At 40.0% G+C, this 24324-nt stretch overlaps 1 long non-coding RNA gene across 1 annotated transcript; it reads left to right on the top strand.

The window, feature by feature from the left end:
• The first annotated feature begins 15214 nt into the window (after positions 1 to 15214).
• On the top strand, positions 15215 to 22548 carry LOC126955469 (uncharacterized). The gene is made up of 3 exons (XR_007725935.1): positions 15215 to 15476; positions 17480 to 17723; positions 22209 to 22548. It is a non-coding gene; the product is annotated as an uncharacterized LOC126955469 (long non-coding RNA).
• The last annotated feature ends 1776 nt before the right edge of the window (positions 22549 to 24324 follow it).

Consider the following 24324-nt stretch of genomic DNA (forward strand, 5'->3'; position numbering starts at 1 on the left):
GAGTCTCTCTCTGTTGCCCAGGCTGGAGTGCAGTGGTGCGATCTCAGCTCACTGCAACCTCCCACTCCAGGGTTCAAACAATTCTACTGCCTCAGCCTCTGAAGTAGTGGTGTGTCCGGAACTGGTGGGTTCTTGATGGGTTCTTGATCTCGCTGACTTCCAAGAATGAAGCAGAGGACTCTCAGGGTGAGTGTTACAGTTCTTAAAGACGGTGTGTCCTGAGTTTGCTCCTTCAGATGTGTTTGCAGTTTCTTTCTTCTGGTGGGTTGGTGGTCTGCCGACTTCAGGAGCGAAGCTGCAGACCTCAGTATTACAATTCTTAAAGGCAGCGCTTCTGGACTTGTTCGTTCTTCCTGGTAGGTTTGTGGTCTAGCTGGCTTCAGAAGGGAAGCTGCAGACCTTCCTGGGGAGGATTACAGCTCATAAGGATTTATCCTAAAGAGCAAAAGAGCAAAGCTTCCACCGACCGGAGGCATATCCCAGCGTGTCGCCTCTGTGGACTCGAGCAGCCTGCTTTTATTCTTATGTGGCCCCACCCACATCCTGCTGATTGGTCCATTTTACAGAGAGCCGATTGGTCCATTTTGACAGAGTGCTGATTGGTGTGGTTGCAATCCCTGAGCCAACACAGTGCTGATTGGTGCATTTACAATCCTCTAGCTAGACACAAAAGTTCTCCAAGTCGCCACCACACTGAGACGCCCAGCTGACTTCACCTAGTGGATCCCACGCCAGGGCCCAGGGTAGTGGGCAGAGTTGCTTGCTAGTCCCTCCCCCATGCCTGCATTTCTCAGCCCTGCCCCGCCCCATACTTCTCAGCCCTTGGGTGGGATCCTGCCCTGAGGGCGCCCATCAGGGAGGCTCGGGCCATGTGGGAGCCCACTGCAGGGTTACTTGGGTATGGCAGGCTGCAGGTCCAGAGCCCTGCCGCATGGGGAGGCAGCTGAGGCCCAGTGAGAGTTCGAGCATGGGGCAGGGGGGCTGGCAGTGCTGGGGGACCCTGCTTGCAATCTCAGCAGCTGCTGGCCTGGGTGCTAAGCCCCTCACTGTCTGGGGCCAGCTGCGCAAGCCAGCCACTCTGAGTGCAGAGCCACCGAGCCCAGCCCACCCGGAACTCGAGCTGGACTGTGAGCCCCGCCAGCAGCCCCGGTTCCCGCCAGCACCTCTCCCTCCACACCTCCCAGCAAGGAGAGGGAGCCAACTCCAGCCTCGGCCAGTCCAGAGAGGGGCTCCCACAGTGCAGTGGTGGGTGAAAGGCTCCTCAAGCACCCCAGAGTGGATGCCCAGGCCGAGGAGGCCTGGACAGCCAGCAAGGGCTGCCAGCGTGCTGTCACCTCTCAGTGGGATTACAGGCATGCACCACTACTCTGGTTAATTATTGTGTTTTTAATGCAGACAGGGTTTCACCATGTTGGCCAGGCTATTCTCAAACTCCTGGTCTCAGGTGATCCACCCTCCTCGGCCTCCCAAGGTGCTAGGATTACAGGCATGAGTCACAATGCCCAGCCAAAATTTCAATTTATTATTTAAATAAAATAAGAAATTTTTATTTTTAAGGGTGATATCAAACAGTTTCAGGTTTTAGCAAACATATATTATTCACACAAACAAATGGATGCAGACACACACTTTTACCCACCAGAACAAATAGTCCACTGTTACCAAAATTTACTGTTGCTCTACAATGTGTTACCCTCAGCAAGTTTCTTTCTTGTCTTTCCTCCTCCCCTTTCTTGTTTTCTTTTTTCTTTCTTTCCCTTGTCAATAAACCTAGAATTTGCTCAGATCTGTTTACATAACTAGTCATTTTAAATTATTGATTTAAGTGGCATTTTGATCAAGTCATCTGAACATGACTAATTTGGGAATTTAGGCCTTAACCATTATAATTTCCAGATAATTTTTTAAACTTTTTTTTCCACTAAAATGTGTCCTTTAAGAACATAAAAACTCAAGATTTTAAGAACACAGTGCAAACCTATTTTTCTGCTTTTTCCCTTGATTTATGAACTCAATTAGTCCAAACTATAAATAACCCCATTTAATAATTTTTATTATAAAAGTCATAAATTCATGAATCTGATAAAAATTCTTGACTAATGTGAAAGATCACCATTTAAACTGTGCTGTATCCAAGTTATTTCAAATTTATGTGAAGTTACCTAGCTATTAGTTTATATAACATTTCTGGTTTGGGATATCTACCTTGTAAAAATTCTTCGAATAAATGAAAACAATTCTTATCTTCTTTCTAGCATAACATTATTCAACTCTCAACATTACTCTGGTCAACTCTTGTTGTTTAATGTGAATTTAATGGATGACAAACTTGGCAGAAGTGTCTCTCCCAAGGTGTCAAACTCAGTCTTACTAGCCTGTCACGGAACTTGAGGAGACTAAACAGAGGGGTCATCTCCCATGCCACATTGTCTTATAGCTTCTGAGGATGCATTGACCTGATGCCTCTGCTTCACTTTTCACTCATGCTACTTCTATCCATTTCAGCATCAACCAGTTCCTAGATTTTTTGATTTAATACTTCAGTAAACATTCAAAACATAAATTAGGATGTCAAACAGGTTTTCCGATTTTTAATTTTTAAAGTCAGAATACTAAAATTTACATTAAATACCTCTCACTTAATATCACAAAATATCTATTATCTATCTTTATTTATCTAATTTTACTATTGACCAAAAGACAATTGTTTTTTCCAGGGAGAGGGGAACATATTGGCTCCCTTTTACATTTGTTATTTTTGTTTTCTTTCACACTAGTTTTTTCTTGTTTATCCTTTTTCTACCAAACAATGCCTTGTTTTTACCCTTCCATGAGAAACTTTTCCTGTCTTACCAGTTTGCAGACTCCCTCCCATGGTGCCTCTCATAGCTGCAGTTAAACAGCTTTCATAAATAAACAACCCCAACTGAAACTCACTTGTTACTGTTTAAGTGAGAAAATCTTGGTACTTTTGGAACATATAACATAGCCAAAATTAACATAAAGTAGGTAACACAGAAGACTGGTAGAATGCAATGTTCCAGGAATATGCATTTTGGGAGATTGCAGTGTCATTGTCTATATATTCAGAATATGCTCTATATTCAGATGAATATAAATGAAAGTTTTAGTCAGTCGAATTTTTTTTTTTTTTTTTTTTTTTTTTTTTTTTTTTTTTTTTTAGACGGAGTCTCGCTCTGTCGCCCAGGCTGGAGTGCAGTGGCGCGATCTCGGCTCACTGCAAGCTCCGCCTCCCGGGTTCATGCCATTCTCCTGCCTCAGCCTCCCGAGTAGCTGGGACTACAGGCGCCCACAACCGCGCCCGGCTAATTTTTTGTATTTTTAGTAGAGACGGGGTTTCACCGTGGTCTCGATCTCCTGACCTTGTGATCCGCCCGCCTCGGCCTCCCAAAGTGCTGGGATTACAGGCGTGAGCCACCGCGCCCGGCCTGTCAGTCGAATTTTTGTTAGTCCATGTTTAAAAAGACCAGGGTATCAAGATTTGGGGAGTTGTTATTTAAGCAGACTAGCAAATTCAGTTGGCCAAATATTCAGTAACTTCAAACTTTCTCCAGTTGCACTGAGATTACCTGTGCTGGAGAAACATCAACACTTTTATCTATTCTTCAAAGCTGCAGAATTCCAGGAAAAGTTTAAATGTTTATCATAATATTATTCACCAAACTAATACTATAAACTTCTATACTTACTTCTCTGCCTTTGTAGCCCTTGAGTTAGCTTTCAGCAAACCGTGCTACAATGATATAGAGTTATTTACATCTGCCTAGGCCTATCAAAAGAGCCTCAGATATCTTGTTCAGTTTGATAGATAGAAAAGTCTTAATCTCAGCATTCCAAAATTATTATTGTGCACACATCACCCCAGGGCATGTTACTATATGCTGCTAACAAAACGGTAAATAAGGTAGTTAAGAGGCTGTATTGGTCAAGTTTCTATTTTGGAGAGGGAGATATGCACCACAAGAGGAAAAAAACAGAAGAAAATAAATAGAATAGTTGCGAATTGCAGTGAGTTGTTGCAATCAAATAGATAGGTAGGCCTGTTTTCTGTCTGTCGGTCACAGACAGCCTCTTTGCAGTGTGGACATGTGAGCAGAGAGCTGATGGATGAGAAGCAGCCAGACAGGCTGCCTTCAGGGGAAGAAGCCGGAGGTGGAGAGGTGTTGATGACAGAAAGGGGTGGGGACTGGCCTGCGAGATGGTAAATGCAGAGGAGCACAGAGAGAAAGAAGGCTGCGTGCCACAGAAGGTAGGAGCACTCACTGAACAGAGGCTTTTAGGCCAGGAGCGTCTCCATTGAAGACCTTGGCTCATGTCACCGGGTTTATGACTCAGAAATAGCTTCCAGAGCATTTGCTATGTTGAATGCCTTTGTGAACACGGAATGGATAGAAGAGACATTTAAGAACCAGAAGAGTGTTTTCAGGCGGCAGTTCAATGCCTTCTGTCCTCAAGGGTCACAAGTGAGCTGTCAATGTGGGCTCTTTCCATGAGGTTTAGTTTACAAGAATCTGCAAACTACAGCTGAAACCCTGTGCAATGATCAAGCACAACCCAGACACTTGAATTTCTGTTATGAAGCCCTCATGGTTTATTTAAATAGTGCACACTGGTTTCTTTAACCACAAAAACACAAACTGTTCTAGGGCTTTAGAATTGTACATTTCTTAAGGGTATTATTTAAAGAAAAAATATATAATGAACAGTGTTTGAACACAAGAGTTTCTATAAAGGTAAGACAAGTTTTGATGTTTGTTCTCCTTCCTCCCTGCCTTCCTCTTTTTTTCTTTCCCTTTTTTCTTTCTTTCTTTCTTTCTTTCTTTCTTTCTTTCTTTCTTTCTTTCTTTCTTTCTTTCTTTCTTTCTTTCTTTCTTTCTTTCTTTTTCTTTCTTTCTTTCTTTTTTCTTTTTCTTTCTTTCTGTAAAATATACTTATTATCTATTTATAGTCAATAAACACGTTTTAACATTTTAGTAAAACATCATCAAACAGCAAATGAGCAAAATACAGTTGTAGAATAAAATATCTCCTTTATTTAAATATATATCCCCAAAATATAACAAATGTGGAATATTTTCCCTGCCCTGCTTTTCTCCTTCTCTACGACTGGTGGCGCTCCTGAGCTACCACACGATGCGTGCATTGCCAGGCCGCGGCTCCCCTGGGGCATGCTGCCAGTGTGCGCTGAATCGTGGTTTAAGTTTGGCATTCTAAGAGAATAGCTGAGACTGGATTTAACCAACTAGTGTTTATGTCACAATGTCCAGGGGAGTGAGGCTGTGGTTGATAGGAAATGTGTTTATTGATATTGTCAAGAATCTGGCCAGAAACCCTATCATTACAGATCACCAGACAATGAACCCTCACACAGAATGTTGTTCTAACTTTGTAATCATAAAGGAAAAGGAATCCACTTAGCGTTTTAAATTTTAGGTTTGGAAACTTCTTAGACATTTCTTTGAGCTCTCAAATCCAGTATCTTTGGTAAGAAGCTAGAAGTATCACAAAAACTAGCTTTTGAATGACTTAGTTTTTTCCCCAACTCCATTTATTTTTTAAAAAATCTTGAAATATCCACATATTATTTTCCCTTTTCTCTTTTTTCCACCATTCAGTGATTTAAGAACATACATTTGATTCAAAACATGTTTGCATTTTACACTGACATTGTAACTAAAGAAGAGATTGGCTATTTCGTTTAGAGTCAAGTATCTCTGCTGTGTTCAGGTTTAATTGTCACAGGTAAAGTGTGTGCCATAACGAGGGCCACTCGCTGTTCAACAGAACCAGGGAAAGAGGCAAACACATTCTGTGACCCAAATGGCAAATCCCTAAGGACAGATTGCTGATGAGTTAAAATGGCATTAAAAATGGACCCAAGAAATTGAACCAAGGATGAGTTTCCGTGAGATAGACCTAAATCAGGAAATTCAGGTGATTATAGAAAACCCAGGATGTCTGAGCACTGATGCTACTGGGTGTTCACCTGCTTCATCATGTTCTCTCTCTTGGTTTCTCTCAGTTTCTTCCTTTCTTGGTTTTTCTCTCTCTTATTCAGTCACTAACAAGTTCTCACACAATCTATGTAAGACGATGTTCTCCAAAATTCTGTGTTGCCTTCCGGGTAATGTTGTACTTTTCTATTTTCAAAGTTCCACGTCTCCTAATACAGCAGGTTTAGGAAGTGAATATTTGCCTTCTCCATTGCTTAAATGTCCACTCACTTTTTCATCAGCTATTGCCTTACATAAACTGTTCTCTACTGTTCTCCCCTGCTAGCCAATGCCTACAGGCTGTTTGTGCATTGTGTTTTTTCTTATTATACAATCATATTTAGTGTCACATTCAAGGATCTTGGGTGGTTCTAGTTAATCAGCCTTCCCCCAGGGGCGACTTCTCCCCTGCAGCTTGATTCTTGTCGTAGATGAGCCTTAGACTCTGTCTGATGCTTAAGCACTTTTCTTACAAGAGGGTTAGTGGGAGCCCGCTGTGGCATGGGCCAGACAGTCAGGGTCAGATGATTGACTGGCCAGAGGGACTTCCAGCCAGAGACCATTTTCAGTATTTGGGGGACTTCTCCTCCTTCTTCTACCCGTATTCAATCCTCCTTCTTCTTCTACCTGTATTCAATTCAGGTCAGCTACCAGGCGTTTCTTTTGTAAAGAGAGTTTAAGCCATTCTTTAAGGGTAAACTTTGTTTCAAGGCTTATTAAATTGGCATCTGTGCTGAGGTGGCCTTGTCTCTAGAACAACCAGGGTTTTAGGTCCCCTTGTCCTAGAGTTCTGGTAATCCCTGGGCCAGAAGTGGAAATCCCCAAGCCAGGTGACATTAAATTGCTAAGTGATACATAGTGCAGGCACTGTGAGACGTCCAGGTGGCCTCATGGCTGTCATTAGTCTTATAACCACGATATGTCGCTTATAGTAGACTACACATAGTCATAACACTTTGTCACACTCATTGTGCTTACTTCTTTGTCAAATTTTCTATATTGCTTTCTATTGAATTAGTGCCTAAGGGCAGGGACCATATTTAGTGTGCTTACTGTTGTATCCGTGGTGATACCTAGTACAGTGCCTGGCCCATCGAAGGTATGAATCAGTCTTTGTTTAATTTAAATCTCGATGAATTAATTGCAGAAAATTCAACAGAACACATGTGTGAGGCTCTTCTGAGAGCAGGGGTCCATGCAACTGCACAGGCTGCATACTGGCGATCCTCACTACTTCTAATAACCTCAAAGTGTTTGCAGCAAAGCTCTCCTCCCTGAAAAATTTCAAGTATTTCTTCTCAGCAACATAAAAAACAAATCTACTAAAACAACAGGAGGTTTGCCAAATATGTTACTACTTTTCTTTGCTTTTTGGGCTCTCAATAGAGTCCACAAATATTGCCCGTTCATTTGTAGAAATGAAACTTCAGAGAATCACCTTCTATAATGGCTACTTCTAAACTTGACATAATGTGTTTTTAGTTTGATTATTAATGACTTTCCCTGTCTCACTTTTGAAGTTCAGCGTTGTCGGTCACTGTGGCATCATTTCTAAATGGAACGTTGGATGTTGAATCTTCTGAGGTGTTTGGTTGTGCCATGTCACTGATTATCTAGAAACATAATGTTCTTGTGAGATAGATTTTCAGAAAACTAAAGCAATCATATAATAGATATTCAATAATAAGCAAAAACAGAGAGTAAAAGATCATATGGTTTACATGAAATGATGTCCTAATGTATACATTGTTCTTTAAGCTTGGAAAACAAAACAAAACAAAACAAAACAAACCTGCTCTCCTTTTTCCTCACTTTTTTAAAAGAAGTATTTAGAGTCCAGCCACGTCGTCTTCTGGCAGCTCAGTCACAAAATGTCCTCATTCCTAAGGACAGAAAATCAGTTCCATGAAATGGTGACAAATGAAACAGGATTCTTAATGTTGATCCCATGCCCTTTTTAGAATGTAGCAAACCGCTTTAATCTGATGGCAGCCTCAGCAATTCCAGGTACATTCTCTTTAATACAGGTGTTTTCCTTAATTCCGATAACCACACTTATGTAATCCAAACACTTGCAGCCCTATTAAGATGACATTCTATAAATTAAAAATGCCTGTGTACGAGCAATATACAAATTTCTTATTCAATAAATGAATTTGAGCAATATCTAGAGATGCTTTAAAGTGACACATGATATAATGTGTAACTTTTTCACAATAGGACGAAGTGATAAGTTTCAGAAAGAAACCATATTCAACCCCTATGGAGACATATATATACGTTTACATTTTATTTCAATCAAACGAACCTAAGAAATGTGTGTAATGCTATTCTAAGGTCACTACGTAGGAGTGAATGAAACATTTGCGAAGCTGAATTTTTATTTATCTGGGGTAGGTCATTTACTTCTTCATGTGTCGATCTGTTTTTTTAAGCATAATTCATAGGTTTAGGGTCACACAACTTATATTAAACCATTAATTTTTCTAAAATATGTGTTTTATTTAACAAATACACAGTGCCTACTATGCATAGGCTATTCTAAACATTTTTAAAATATTAATTTGTTTACTTGTCATAACAACACCAGGATGAAGGTACTTTGATAATCCCTGTTTCATAAAGGAAGCAAAAAGGACTTAAGTAATGGGGCCCACCAGAGTGAAGAATAACTATTCTGAGCTACTGGGAGTCAGGAGGGGGTCATCTCAGCAGGGGCAGCAATGGCCAGAAAGAACAAGGGGAGGGGCCTCTGGGTGCTTGCCCCCTTTTTATCTGAATGTCTGTGCTCAAAATATGCTGAGCTGTACACTTAAGGCCGGGGTACTTTTCTCCAAGTGTATTAGCATATGTATTTATATATGCATATTATTTTTAATACGATGTTGGAAAGAAAAAAAGGTCAAATGTCTTGTTCAAGGTCAGACAACATGTAAACGGCAAGGCCAGGATTTGAACCAGGCTTGTCTAGGTTCTTAATTACCATGGTGGTAGAATGCTTTCTTGAGGTGCCGGTTTTTTTTTTCTGCTCTTTGAATTTTCTCTCCCAGGTCTTTCCCATTCTGCCTTCTAGGCAGCAAGACCCTGACTATTTTCCTGCTTCAGGGATCTTTGCTCCCCTGAATCAAAACTTCAGGAAACAACAGCTGTTTATGCTATTTTCCCCTTTATGTAAAAGTGTAAAGCCATCGATGAGAAGAGAGACAGAAAATCTCCCTTCTATTGAACATTCAGCATGATGTTGGCTGTGAGATTGTCATAAATGGCTCTTAATATTTTGGGGTGTGTTCCTTTGATGCCTCGTCTGTTGAAGATTTTATCATTAAGGGGTGTTGGATTTTATCAAAAGCTTTTTTCTGCATCTACTGAGATGATCCTATGGCTTGTATCTCACTATAGAGAAGGAAGATAGAAAACGGTGTCTGAATGCGGCAGAGAAGTAGAGATTTTCCCCTATACTGATGAAGGGATGACAAGGGATGATGACCTTTAGGATGTGGAGATGGGTCCTTATAAAGTGTAGTTCCCACACAACACTGACACTGAGGTCCCATGAAGTTCCCACACAACACTGACACTGAGGTCCCATGAAGTTCCCACACAACACTGACACTGAGGTCCCATGAAGTTCCCACACAACACTGACACTGAGGTCCCATGAAGTTCCCACACAACACTGACACTGAGGTCCCATGAAGTTCCCACACAACACTGACACTGAGGTCCCATGAAGTTCCCACACAACACTGACACTGAGGTCCCATGAAGTTCCCACACAACACTGACACTGAGGTCCCATGAAGTTCCCACACAACACTGACACTGAGGTCCCATGAAGTTCCCACACAACACTGACACTGAGGTCCCATGAAGTTCCCACACAACACTGACACTGAGGTCCCATGAAGTTCCCACACTTTAGAAGGACCCGTCTCCACATTGTAAGGGTCTGTCAATGGGGATGGCAACGGGTGAAACAAAGGTTGCTGGACCCATGACATTCACAGCCCTGACATTCACAGCCTTTGCACAGATCCCTGGGGTAAAAAGGAACAGAGAGCCAGGGGGCTTCATGGGACCTCAATGTCACTGGCCAATGAGGATATCACCAGTGACCATAATTGGGTAAATATTAAATGAATTACATTCATTCTCCAGGCATTAAACATCTAGATTATTTGAATCAGTTTTTCCGATTCTTTGTCTTTAGTTTATTGAAGATCATTGCTTTGAATAAAATAGAGGTTAAAAAGGGGACGTATAAAAGTCTCCGAGACTACTATGAACAACTCTATGCACACAATTAGAAAATCTAGAGGAATCGCATAACTGCCTGGAAACACATCATCTCCCAAGATTGACTTAGGAAGCGTTTGAAACCCTGAATAGACCCCAGTATCAACTTCTGAAACTGAATTAGTGATAACCTATCAGCCGAAAAAGCCCTAGACAAGATGGATTTACAACCAAATTCTACTAGACACACAAAGAGGAACTGGTGCCAAGCCTACTGAAACTATTCCAAAAAATTGAGGAGGAGAGGCTTCTCCCTAACTTATTCTATCAAGCCAGCATCAGCCTGATACCCAAATCTGGCAGGGACACAATGAAAAAAGAAAACTTCAGACCAATATCCCTTATGAACATTGCCAAAATCCCCAACAAAATAATAGCAAATTGAATCCAGCAGCACGTTGAAAAGTTAATTCACCACAATCAAGTAGGCTTTATCTCAGGCTGTGAGATGCAAGGCTGGTTCAACATAAGCAAATAAATACGTGTGATTCACAACTTAAACAGAATCAAAAGCAAAAACCATAGGATCATCTCAATAGATGCAGAAAAATCTTTTGATAAAAGCCAACATCCCTTTATGATAAAAATCTTCAACAGACTAGGCATCAAAGGAACACATCTCAAAATATTAAGAGCCATTTGTGACAGTCCCACAGCCAACATCATGTGGAATGAGCAAAAGTTTGAACTATTCCCTTTGAGAACTGAAATAAGAAAAGGATGCCCACTCTCACCACTCCTATTCAGCATAGTAGTGCAAGTCCCAGGCACAGCATTCAGGCAAGAGAAAAAAGGAAAAGGCCTCCAAATAAGAAAAAACATAAACTATCTCTTTTCACTGATATGATTCTATACAATGAAAATCCGTAAGTCTCTCCCAAAAGGCTCCTAGGATAAATGACTTTAGCCAAGTTTCAGGATACAAAATCAATATATGAAACTCAGTAGCATTTCTATACACCAACAAGGTCCATGCTGAGAATGAAATCAAGTGCATAATCCCACTTACAGTAGCCACAAGGAAAATGAAATACCCAGGCATACAGCTAATAAAGGAGGTGAAAAATCTCTACAAAGAGAATTACAAAACACGGCAGAAAGAAATCAGAGACAAATAAATGAAAAAATGGTTCATGTGCATGGACTGGAAGAATCAATATCATAAAAATGGTCATACTGCCCAAAGCAATTTAGATTCAATACTATTTTTATCAATCCACCAATGGCATTCTTCACAGAAATAAAAAATACTATTCTAAAATTCATACGGATTCCAAAACAAACCTGAATAGCCAAAGCCATCCTAAGCAAAAAGAATAAGGCTGGAGGAATCACACTACCCAACTTCAAACTGTATTATAAAGCCACATTAAGCAAAAGAGCTTGGAATGGGTGCAAAAACAGACACATTATGACCAATGGAGTAGAATAAAATTTCAGAAATCAAACCACACTCCAACAACCATCTAATCTTCAACAAGGCCAACAATAGCAAGTAACAGGAAAATAATTTAAATTCCTTAAATCAAAGCCACAGTGAGATACCATCTCATACCAGCCAGAATGATTATTGTTAAAAAGTCCAAAAAACAACAACGATGAAAAAAGATGGTCAGGCTGTGAAAAAGGGAATGCTTACACATTGTTGATAGGAATTCAGATCAGCTCAGCCACTGTGGAAAGCCATCATGTGGAGATTTCTCAGTGTGGAGGTTTCTCAAATAACTTAGAACTACCATTTGAGCCAGTAATTCCATTATCCAAAGGAAAATAATTCAAAAAAAGACACGTGCACTCATATGTTCATTGTCAAGCTATTCACAATAGCCAATGGAATCAACCCAGTTGTCCATCAATGGTAGATCAGATAAAGAAACTATAGTACATATACACTAACAAATACTGCATGGCCATAAAAAAAATTAAGTCATGTCCTTGTAGCAGCGTGCATGAAGCTGGAAGCCATAATTCTAAGTAAACTAACACAGAAACAGAAAACCAAATACTATATGTTCTAACTTAAAAGTGGTAGCTAAACATTGAGCACACATGAACATGAATCTGGAAGCAGTAGACACTGTGGACTCATAGAAGGTTTGGGAGAGGTGGGTTAAAAAACTACCTCTCAGGTACTATGCTCACTATCAGGTGATGGAATCCATACAACAAACTTCAGCATCACACAATATTCCTATGTAATAAATCTACACATGTATTCACTCTGTCTAAAATAAAAGCTAAAAAACAAAACGAAAGAACAGTCACAATTTATAAATTTGGAAAAAAGAGAAAATGTAAGTATACATATTTCTGTATGCTCTTGACATATATAGATGTAGTCTAATCTATGAGGGAGAGATAGTTCATCTCAACAGAGAGATTAGTTTTGGAATATTTTCTTAATACAAATTACCATGTTTATTATGAAATAGGAAAACAAAATTGTAAATGAATAATCAAAGTACCTGATTTTGAAGTTTTAAAGTAGAAATTCTCATTTGTCTTCTTGGACTAGGCCTTTTGCATTGACTTGCTTGTTTTATCAGTTTTATAATTTGCATTAGTCCATTGTTCTCATGCTGCTATGAAGCAATACCTGAGATGGAGTAATTTATAAAGAAAAAAGGTTTAATTGACTCAAAGTTCTGCAGGGCTGGGAAGGCCTCAGGAAACTTACAATCATGGCAGAAAGGGAAGTAAACACCTTCTTCTTCACAAGGTGGCAGCAAGGAGAAGTGTCAAACAAAAGGAGAAAAAGTCCTTTATAAAACCATCAGACCTCATGAGAACTCACTCACTATCATGAGAACAGCATGCGGATAACGACCCCCATGATTCAATTACATCCCACTGGGTCCCTCCGATGACACAGGTGGATTATGGGAACTGCAATTCAAGGTGAGATTTGGGTGGGGACACAGAGCCAAACTGTATCATGAATGCAATGGGATTTCTGAGGCCAAGTACAGATATCTATATATAAATTGCTTTTAAGGAAGAAGCTTCTAAATTTCTGCCAAATTTGAACATTTAGTATACCTAAAATAGGTCCCCTGATTTTAAGAATAGTGAAGAATATATAATACCAACAGAATAAATCATGCTATAGTATAGTAAGAATGAAAAATAAAGTAAAGAGAATGGCCAATTCTCTCAGGCTGCTCCTATTTACTAGGATATTACTGGGGAAAACCGGAGGTAAGAAACTGTATTAAAAGGAGATCGTCATTCACAGATATTGCAAATACCATGACACTCCAGGGCTTTTTCCCAGTCTGTGTATTCAGCGTCGGAGTCTGGGTAATAGTCGCTTTTTGTCAACTAAAGTCAGCAGGACTGGCTGCTGGCTGAGTTTGGAATTAATTATTTATCTCCTGCAGGTCCAGAACCACTGTAGTATATTCTCATTTTGGCCCAGAGGCATCACATCACAAGAGCGGCATCGTGTAGAAAGTGGTACAAAGACTCAAAATGACTCTTGGGAGAATCGCTGCAAACTGTACACAGTTGATTATTTCCTGGTCCTAAATTATAAGCTGTCTGGGTGCCAGAGTACTGTTCATGCATTGGAATTTGCTCATGAAAAGGTTGTTTGTTTTTGTTTTTATTCTGTTTGCTTCTAGGAGCCAAAGCCCATCAAGGAGTCAAAAAGACAGTTTATTGACTAAAACAGGCAACAATCAAGATTGGACTGGCACCCTTGTTTTCTTCTTTCTGCCAAAATTGTCCATGGAGCCATTGCTGTCTCTTCCTATTGCTATCGCTGTCTCTTCCAGCCGAGCCACTGACGTTTCAGATTCCTGTGTATCCTTGAGGTTATGAAACCTACAATGGAAGAATGTAAAATGTCTTGTTCTCATAAACAAGAAACACCTGGGATCACAGCACTCCCGGTATATTAGTCTCCTCTTCCTCTACAGAAATGCAAAATATACAAGCAGCACTATCATGGATATGAAACTTTCCTTCACTTTTTCCCTAGAAAATAAATTCATGGGTTTTATATATAGGAAGACACTTTTTAGAGAAGAATTTACCATCTGGACTTTAACAGATTTGTTATTTCGAATATTATATACAAGATCAAAATAAGTCAAAGCCTTTTTTAAAACGGGTAGCTCTAGCTGCCTTAGGGGATACCATGTGTACCAGTCACCTTGGGCTGCCATAACAGCTACTATAGACTGGACAGCTACACAACAGAAGTTGACTTCTCACAGTTCTGGAGTCCAGCCAGCGAGGGACAGTGCATTGCGCGTCTTCTCCTACCTTGTAGGAAGCCACCATTTCATTGTGTACTCACGTTGCCTCTTCTCGTGTGTTGCTAGAGCAAGATCGCTCTCTCCCTCTTCCTGTTCTTAAAAGGGCACCAGGGCTGGTCTCGGTGGCTCACACATGTAATCCCAGCACTTTGGGAGGATGAGGCGGGTGGACAAGGTCAGGAGTTCAAGACCAGCCTTCAAGACCAGCCTGACCAACATGGTGAAACCCCGTCTCTACTAAAAATTAAAAAATTAGCCAGGCGTGGTGGTGAGCACATGTAGTTCCAGCTACTTGGGAGGCTGAGGCAGGAGAATCGCTTAAACCCCGGATGCGGAGGCTGCAGTGAGCTGAGATCACACCACTGCACTCCATTCTGGGTGACAGAGCGAGATTCCGTCTAAAAAAAAAAAAAAAGGTACTAGTTGTATGGATTAGCGTCCTGTCATTATGACCTCATTTAGCCTCATTATTTACTAAAGGCCCTGTCTCCAAATACAGTTGTCCTGAGGGTTAGGGTCTCAGCATAGGAAGTGGAGGGTGGCACAATTTAGCCACATTATGACATCATAGAGGGGATCATAGTATTTGTGTGTTTGTTCCCTCCAAATCTCACGTGATCCTCAGTGCTGGAGGTGGGGTCTGATGGGGGGTGTTGGCTGGGGGGGTGGTGAATGCCTCATGAATGGCTTGGGGCCCTCCCCTTGGAAATGAGTCCTTGCTCTATTAGTTCACACTGGAGCTGGCCATTTAAAGGGTCTGGCCTCCCTCTTCTCTTTCTCTTCCTCCCTCTTTGCCCATGTGACAGGCCTGCTTCCCATTTGCCTCCCTTCATGATTGGAAGCTCTCTGAGGGCCTCACCTGAAGCACATGCTGGTGCTTGCTTCTTGCACAGCCTGCAGAACTGTGAGTCAAACACACCTCTTTTCTTTCTAAATTATCCAGCCTTGGGTATTCCTTTAAAGCAACACAAATGGAGCAAGAGAGGAGGGGATTAGAAAAGAACAAAATGACTCGATAAGAGAGAGAATAAAGGCAACACTGGGCAAGAGACGATATCTACGTTCTGTTCCACTGCTTCGTAATTCCACGCGGTCACCTCTGGGTTTCCAGGAACCATTCCAATGGAATATTTTTCTTTTTCCTCCTTCTTCCTGTTTCACTTACTCTCTTGGAGAAGTTGACAGTGTGGCCGCTCTTTGTCTTGAGATTCTTTTCTCCCTTCTCATTCCCTTGTTTTCTCTTGCTCCTTCCTGCCTCTTCCATAGATTTATTCTCCCCAACCTCCTCTTAAATAGCTGCATTTCCTAGATTTGAGGACCAGACCTTCTTTTCTTTCTAACTCAGGCACCCTTGTTCCTGTCCATTCTTCCACCTACTGCTTTATAATGATGACTGAAACTGATGTTTGTATCTGGTGTTCTCTCCTGCACTCTAGGATTACATACAAACCCACCCTCTTAGATGTCACATCTGTTCTTCAGACTCAGTGCTTCTCCCGTGGGGTCAGGGTGTTCCCCTCTCTACAGCGAGACGCTTCTCCTGCTTTCTGAGACGCTGCTTCTGCTTTTCTTCTCTGATTTTTGGCCCGGTCACCTGCAGAGCAGGCCTGACGGCCATCTTACCTGCCACCTCTTTCACTCTTTTGTATGTTTGCTCCCAGTCATACTGCTAAGGCTTTTAAGTAGATCTGATCCCCATTCCCATTTCTGCTCTCTCTGTCCACATGGACAGTGCTTTACTCCAGCCACCCTCACTCCTCATGTGAACCATTAGTCATTCTCATTGCAGTCTCTCCAGCCGTGCCTTCTCCATCCGTCTTCCACAGGGCAGTAGAGTGATCTTTCCAAAACAGTTATTTGAAATTATTCCCTGCATTTCCAATTTCAGTGACTGCCACAGTCTACAATACATGATTTGAATTTCATACTACGGCGCACATATGTAGCAGCAACCATGAAAAAAAAAATCATGCCATCTGTTCTTGAAAGGTCAGATTTTGCTGTCTCATGTTTCTTTGCTTTTCCCTTTTAAAATAGAACTTCTATTTATTCTTTAATCTCACCTCAAGCTGTATTTTTTAGAAAAGGATTCTACCAGGCACACTTAGCAGACCCCTTCCACAGGCTGTGTTAGCTGCAGATGTACCATACGTTTCCCACACAGTGCTTGTCACGCCGTGCTCCCTGGTTTGCTGGCACACTCATAGGCTACCTGGACCCAGGGAAAATCTCATCATTGGTCCTGCTACTTAGCACCTAGTCTTGGTTTAATAGATATGTAGCAAATGTAATAATTAATGAAATGCATTATCAAATATACAGCAAATTTGCTATTAAATGTATAGAAGTATGTTCATAAATGTTATTACATGTACACTAAAAAAGGTATTAAAAAATTTGCTTCAAAAATGAGCTTTCAAGGATGACTTATGTATTTTGAACAGAGATGTGGAGAAATAAAGTTTTTTCAGATAGAGAAAGTAGCACCAGCACTGGCACAGGGGATGTTCAAATTGAGTGAGTTATTTGATGGGAGAATTTAGGGGAGAAGCTGGGGGAAGTAAACGTGAAGAAAACCATATTGTGGAGGGCCTTGAATATGTTGTATTTTCTTTGATTAGAAACAAAACAAAACAAAACTTCAGCATAGACTGTGTGTTATAGAAAGATCTTAGCTGTATTCTACCCCCAAGAGGCATTATATACTATTTGAAGTATGAGGAAACATCCAGGAATACCAGGTGGTTACTTTGCAGGTAAAGGACGCTAATGAGGTTTCCTCCCTCCAAAGAGAGTAATTACAAATAGTACTGTTATCTTTCATCTTGATCAGAGCTACTCATTTCTTCTTATGTGACATAAAGAAAGCTAGAAATATTTTATCATTGGTGGAATGTGTCTCCTTAGAGATATGTGAATGGACTTGGGAAAATGTAAAACACCGCCCTCCTTGCACAGACAAGGCAAGCGTGGTTAGCAAGCTCGGAAACCTCTGCTCCTCTGAGTACAGCCGTGGCTTAGGGCTCCATTCCACTCTGCCTTTCTGTCACCTGAGTCCACTGAGGAAGTCACCTGAGACCGCCTGAGACCGCCTGGCCATGTTCCACCTTTCTGGAACTGGAATATTCTTCCACATAAGCTCATATTCAAGGTAAGGGTTGGAGGGCTAAAAGAAAAGAAAGATTTGTGATATCATTGATCAAATAATGCCAGATATTGTGTGTGACAGGTTGTGTGTGCGTGCACGTGTGCTTGGCACAATTAGGTCTGAGACTTGATTTTATTCCACCTCGTCATGGTAGATGTCTATTGGAAACTGATTTTCTACCCCCCAAAACACTAATAAATGTGAAAAGCCAAAGTGACTTAGGTCAGCCCACAGCATAGGTTAATAACTTGATATTTAATTGGTTAGGAAAAGGGAAATCATTGATGTTCTTGAGTGGCCAGTGGTTAGTACATGATGCTTTTGAGCCAACAAAAAGAATTCTTCTCTGATAGGAAATTAGCTTCAATTCCTGCTAAACTGAAGGTTTTTCTTTTATGTATGTATGTGTATGTATAAGTAAATGAGCTTTTCTGCATGTCTGTGTAAATCTAGACTCTATAAATTGGTATTGATGGATTATCCCAAATCCTCAACCATTTCTGCTACTTCTAAGAAAAATCATAATAAGCAAATCTCATACTAGTATCTTACGTGTTACCACTGGGTTTTTACTTTGATACGGTTGCCAGCGTGCAATCAGTATTTCGCAACTAAATGTTGATTGGCGTTTGTGTGTGTTTGTGTCAGGCTTTAACATTTAGGTGATTTTAAGCCATAATTTTTCAAACTGTTGGAATGACAAAATCTTTGGATGTTCTTGCACCATCCCTGTTGCTTTCTGCATTGGTGTTGGTGTCTGTGCTGCTCCAAGTACATTTAATTGTAGGGCAAGAGCATTGGACAGCAGTTAACTTGTTAGTTTTTTTCTAAAAACCTTGGAGACTTTCCCAAAAGTTCTGCTCCAGGAGAGATCTGGCAGTGTTCGCCTGAGATGAGTCCTTTCCTTCTGCCACCTTCCCAGGACAGGGCAGGAAAGTTGGACACCAAACACATGAAAAATGAAGACAAGAATCACTTCTCCAGATACCTATATTTCTTGCTATGGTTTTGACAAGTTCAATGAGGACTAAATTTCTCTGTTGTATAGGAATGAAGATACAGGCATGAATATACCTCATGAAATGATTAAAATTCAATTAAAGTTAAAAGATAGCCTTACATTTTGTCAAAGCTATATGACAATTTGAAATTCATTTTCATACTTTCTATTAAGCCTCAGATGCAGCAGGCAGAGTTTTACCTTTAAAAACATCAGGCTATGTTATAATGTTATACATTTGTCTTAAATGTATCTACCGGGTAGGAAGAAAAAAGTGTTTGGGAAAGATGTTAATTTCCTGGTCTCTGACAAGCTGTTGGCCAAATGACTTTCCTGTGACAATAAATAGGTTTTGCTTGACATACTTATTTATATACTATTTAATACACCTTGTATTGAAAGGAGATGAATAATAACTTGACTCAATGCCAGATTACCTTACTCCATACAATCAGAAGCTAAATTCAAGACCTCTAATACCAAATGACACTAATTTTTCCAAATTCTCTGTGACTGCCTTCCTTTTTTAGGAAGAAACTTTAGGAAAAGGGATACTGTTCTTGTTTTCTCTTATGAATAGAGAATAGTAAATATAATAAAATTCACTGAATAGTATAGCTTTTTCACTTTCACAAATTTACAAATAATAAATTTATCAGAATATAATGATGGAATTTTTTTAATATCTCCTGATATCCTATTTGGGGGAGTTATTTAAGGTTTTTAATCTTTTAGAATTCATTCTGCAGGTATAGTTAAAGACTAGCATCTGAATATTAAAAATTTACATTGTTAGGCTGGGCACAATGGTTCAAGCCTGTAATCCTAGCACTTTGGGAGGCTCAGGCAGGTGGATCACTTGAGCTCAGGAGTTTCAGACCAGCCTGGACAACACAGGGAGACCCCATCTCTACCAAAAATACAAAAATTAGCTGGGCATGGTGGCATGCACCTATAATCCCAGCTACTCAACTGGCTGAGGCACAAGAATTACTCAAATCCAGGAAGCAGAGGTTGGAGGGAGCCAAGACCATGCACTGCACTCCAGGCTGGGCAGCAGAGCAAGACTCTGTCTCAAAAAAAAAAAATATATATATATATATATATATAAAATTAATGATTTATTTTTTTCAGAAATGTATCTTCTTGTATATAACAGGGATTGCTTTTGTAATTCAAAGCCAAATGATCTGAATAGATACTTAAATGTATCTTAATTAGGGGCTTTGTGAAGGTAAATTTTAGACTTTGGTGACAATTTTAGAATCAACTAAAATATAAACTCTCTAATAGCCTAAGAATCGCACATCAGCAGTAATATTAACTCTCCAACAGCCTAAGAATTGCACATCAGCACTATGCTTTACAAGTGATTGAATTCAATAAACATCTATACAAGCCTGACTTTTTGGTGCACATAGTAAAGAAAAGGGTTCTGGACTGCAATTGCTAGCAAAACTCTGGGTGATGAACAGCGTATATGGTGCCCAAAGCAGCCCCTGTATCCACCACCTGGGTTTCATTCTAGTCAGACTCTGGATAGAAGGTAAAAGATTAAACAGGGGACCCACATGGGCAAACTGAGACCTTAGCAGTAAGTTAAATATAGATAATAAAACCTCTACAACCACCACCCTTCCGCTTTATCAATAAATTTATTTTGGCAAAACAAACAAATTAAGACTAAGACTAATTAGTACTTTATGGTATAATTATATTTTAATATTCCCGGTCTACTCCAAGGCAAAGCTGTGAAAGGAATAAGACACATCCCCCATATATCTCCCAACTTCCTGAGCCCAGCACAAACACATTCCTCCATATTTCTTTCAAACTTCAGAAAAACACCACCTGGGAAATCTCCGATAAGGACGCAGCGGGAACCAATAAAAAATGCTAAATGTATAATATTAACCAGTTGTAATGCTGTAACCGAGAGAATTACCTTGTTCCCCTGTAACTTTACATATCCTGTTTACATCGGGCTATAAAAAGCAAGCACTCGCATTCGCATTGTTCGGGGCCCTCTTGTATGCTGTGGAATGGAGGGACCAAGTTCGAACTTGTAGTAAAGATCCTTGCCGCTTGGCTTTGACTCTGGACTCTGGTGGTCTTCTTGGGGGAACAAACGGTCTAGGCATAACAGCTGAGGCACAAAATATAATTTCAAGAGTTGACTTGAGCCAAAGTGAGCACAGCTTCCCAGAAGACTCAGACCCAGGTCACCTTGGATATGAGCTCTGTGTGGCCTCTGTTACAGGCAGGCTTTTAAAAACAAAAAGGCGGGCAAGGAATGGGCTGACACGAAGTTGCTTGTCAGGAATTCCCATTGGTTTACAGAAATAGCAATGGTTGGTGCCTGGCTCTTTGTTGTAGGGATTAGGGACCAGGTGTGTGGCATTGTTAGGTTAATTGTAACTACTTGTGAAACAGCAAGCAGTTTCAAGAGCTGATTCCCTAGCGCAAAGAAAGAAGGGGGATGGGACCCCAGTCTTACTCCCTGTTTCTCTGCACCTCATCATTTCTGCAGATACGAAGTTTCCTTTCTTTCTCTTCCTTGAGAGATGGGTAATCAAAGGAACCCTCAATTGTAACATTAGGGAAAGGGAAAAAGTAGAACTAGCCACGTGCCTCTCAGGAGAAACTTAGGTTTTGCTAGGGTAGTACCACTCCTGTGTTTGAAAGTTGGGTGTGAAAATTTACAAGGCAGCATGCATTTCACAGGCAGCCCACACATGTCTGTGGTCTCCTTCGCATCCTCTTCATCCAAATTCTCGCCTAATTCAAATAATCAACAATGGGGTTATTTTCACTGGTATGTCAGGTTAATGTAGACAAGTCCCATCATTACTTCCTTTGTGACAGTTTGTATCAGCACAAAAATATTCATTCAGTTTTTTTGTTTTGTTTTGTTTTTGTTTTGGAGTGTGCGTGTATGAAATTTGGGTAAATGGTAAGGAAACCTTTCTTAAAATTAAAATTAACTCAAGAAAGTATAGCATTAGAAATTCTGGAAAGCAATATGATTATGAATTGATTTCAGGAGTCCCAACTTTATGACCTTGATATCAATTCTCATTAATAGAAAATAGAATTCATAGATAACCTGGGCAGAATGCAGCATTCTAAAATAAACTTTTAATCCAAAAACTGTGGCTCATTTGCCATGGGTGGGTTCATTGAGCTTTTGCATTTTTCTCTTGCCACTTAATGGCACTGCAGAGTCCTGGAAGTTGCCTGGTATCACAGTTGCGAGCTGTCGACATAAGTAAAAGTAGATATGAAACCTGATAACTTTGGTGAATTATGGAAACTCTTTCCTAACTGCAATTATGTAGTCAGCAAAGCACTCCCGGCATTGATTCAAAAGGTCCAGTCTAGACTATTAGAGGCCCTCTGTCCTGAGGGGGAACTCCTATGCTAGCAGGTAGGCTTCTGAGCTCGCATTCATCCAGAGTGACAAGGTCTTCATCTTGAATTTTTCCCAGGGCATCTCCATGTCAGCCGACACAGACACAAAAGAAGATCCATCCTTACAGAAATCAAAGTAATTATGACTGGCTGCTTCTGCATTGCAGTGCCTTAGATCAACATTTTGCTGTGTTCATTACTGACAAGTACAGACCTTAAACTATGAGAATTCAAATTGTGGGATAGACCCAGAAAAAGCTTCCTTCCTAATAGCATTGCTGTTACATGCAACACCAAATGCAGAATTCTAAAAAAGAAGCTGTAAACACAGGATGTACATGCACAATATTGACACTCCTCTTTGCTTTGTATGACAGTGTCTTTTGTTACTGCATTAAAGCAACGGTGAGACAGTTTTTTCCCCAAATGTCTCTGTGTATTTACTTGTACATTGTAAACATTCTTAACTTTGAGTATCTCTTTCAACATGAAGGTATGTGTACATTTTAAACCTCTACCAATACTTTCATTCCATAATTAACCTCAGGGCTGACTGATCAGCCTGAAGTTAACTTGAAGCTGTGTGAGGTATTTGAAATCGTTCGGCTCTCAGTTTTGCCAGCCATTAGTAACACAAGACTGTGGTTTGCAATCTTCATCCACACGTATTCCACCCCTTCTGTACAACAGTGTAGACATTGCACTCAAGTTGTTTATGCCTTTATTTGTTTGATAAGGAAATTTGTTATTTTTCAGGCATTTGCAGCAAACTGTTTAATAGGAAATGGGGAAACATTTATAAAAATACTATAGCATCATAGGAACTTTTTGTATTTTATTTTAAAAGAGACTTTATTTCTCTTACGGCTTACATGTGATTGTGTTAACAGGTCAAACACAAAGGTAGATAAGTTTCATCTAGGTATTTTTAAGGGAAATAGTTAACAAACTTTTTCCATTTTTGTATCTATATGCATAATGTATTTGATTTCTCCAATGATTCCAAACAATGCCACAATATGTTTTACAAATCTCTTTCTTTTAAAGGGCAAAGAAATTCGTTTGTATTCTTGCAGTTCTTGAATGACCCTCACAAAACCAGTTTCAAGTTTCTAAAGGGTAGTTATAAATAATAAAAGAAAAGGAATAATTTTTTCATGCTATGGGAAAATATGTTGAAAGTAACCTTTTTAGTTTTGTAGAACATGACAGTCAATGCTTGGTTATATTTTTTTTCCAGCAAAGTGTTCTTGCTACTTGTTTGCTACACAGGATTATTCCTACAGTTTTTATTTTATTTTGGCAACTAGTTCTTTGGGTGCTACCCATTCAAACTGTGAAAAGAATATGCTTCTTGATAGCAACTTTTTTGTTGAGCTGGCTTTAACACCTTTAAATGTTCAAAACTATTATTTGTTTCCACACATGATAGGACTAAAACATGCCACAATTCCTAGAGCAATACACAAATGAGTAATAAGATGATGTAGAATCAAATGCCTATTGATGCAATTCATATTTCTTAGAGTATTGAGTCATAAATTGCTATTTTTAATAAAAATATATATAACATATTTAAGTTATATTCTAAAACAAGTTACAGTACCAGTGATACTTGGAAAGAAATATATCAAGTAATTATATTATTTAATATACTAATAGAACAATGCAGCATTTTAATATTTATTGCATTGTATTTTCATTGCTTTCCACAATCTCCCTTGTATTATCCATCTCAGGGAAATTGTGCACACTATATGCCAAATTAGGTGGTATAAATCTTCTAGCCATGGGACCAATAAATGGAATTATTAGTCATCCATTTAGAACATATAAATAACTGAAATACTTCAGTTAAAGGATGAAATACTATTCTATTGTTTATAGCTAAGAATAAGATAAGAAAACTGACAACATCTATTTCTTATTCACCTGACCTCAGTATTTCTGAGTGTAGAGGTGGATGTGGTGCCAAATACTGAGGTCAGGTTAATATTTTAGAAACAGGGTCAAGCCATTTAGGGCCAAACCTAAAGCCAGGGCTGAGCCATTTCGGTTTCATCTCAAGCTCTGCGGAAGTGACGCCACATCAACCCAGAGGCTTCTTCCGGTTTTCACGGCGAGACTTCCAGCATGTTCCCAGCTAAGACGCGCTGCTGGACTTGGCCCATCGGTAGCTCTTACTCAGGTTTC

Source organism: Macaca thibetana, chromosome 5 (assembly GCF_024542745.1).
Source record: "Macaca thibetana thibetana isolate TM-01 chromosome 5, ASM2454274v1, whole genome shotgun sequence".
NCBI classification, from domain to species: domain Eukaryota; kingdom Metazoa; phylum Chordata; class Mammalia; order Primates; family Cercopithecidae; genus Macaca; species Macaca thibetana.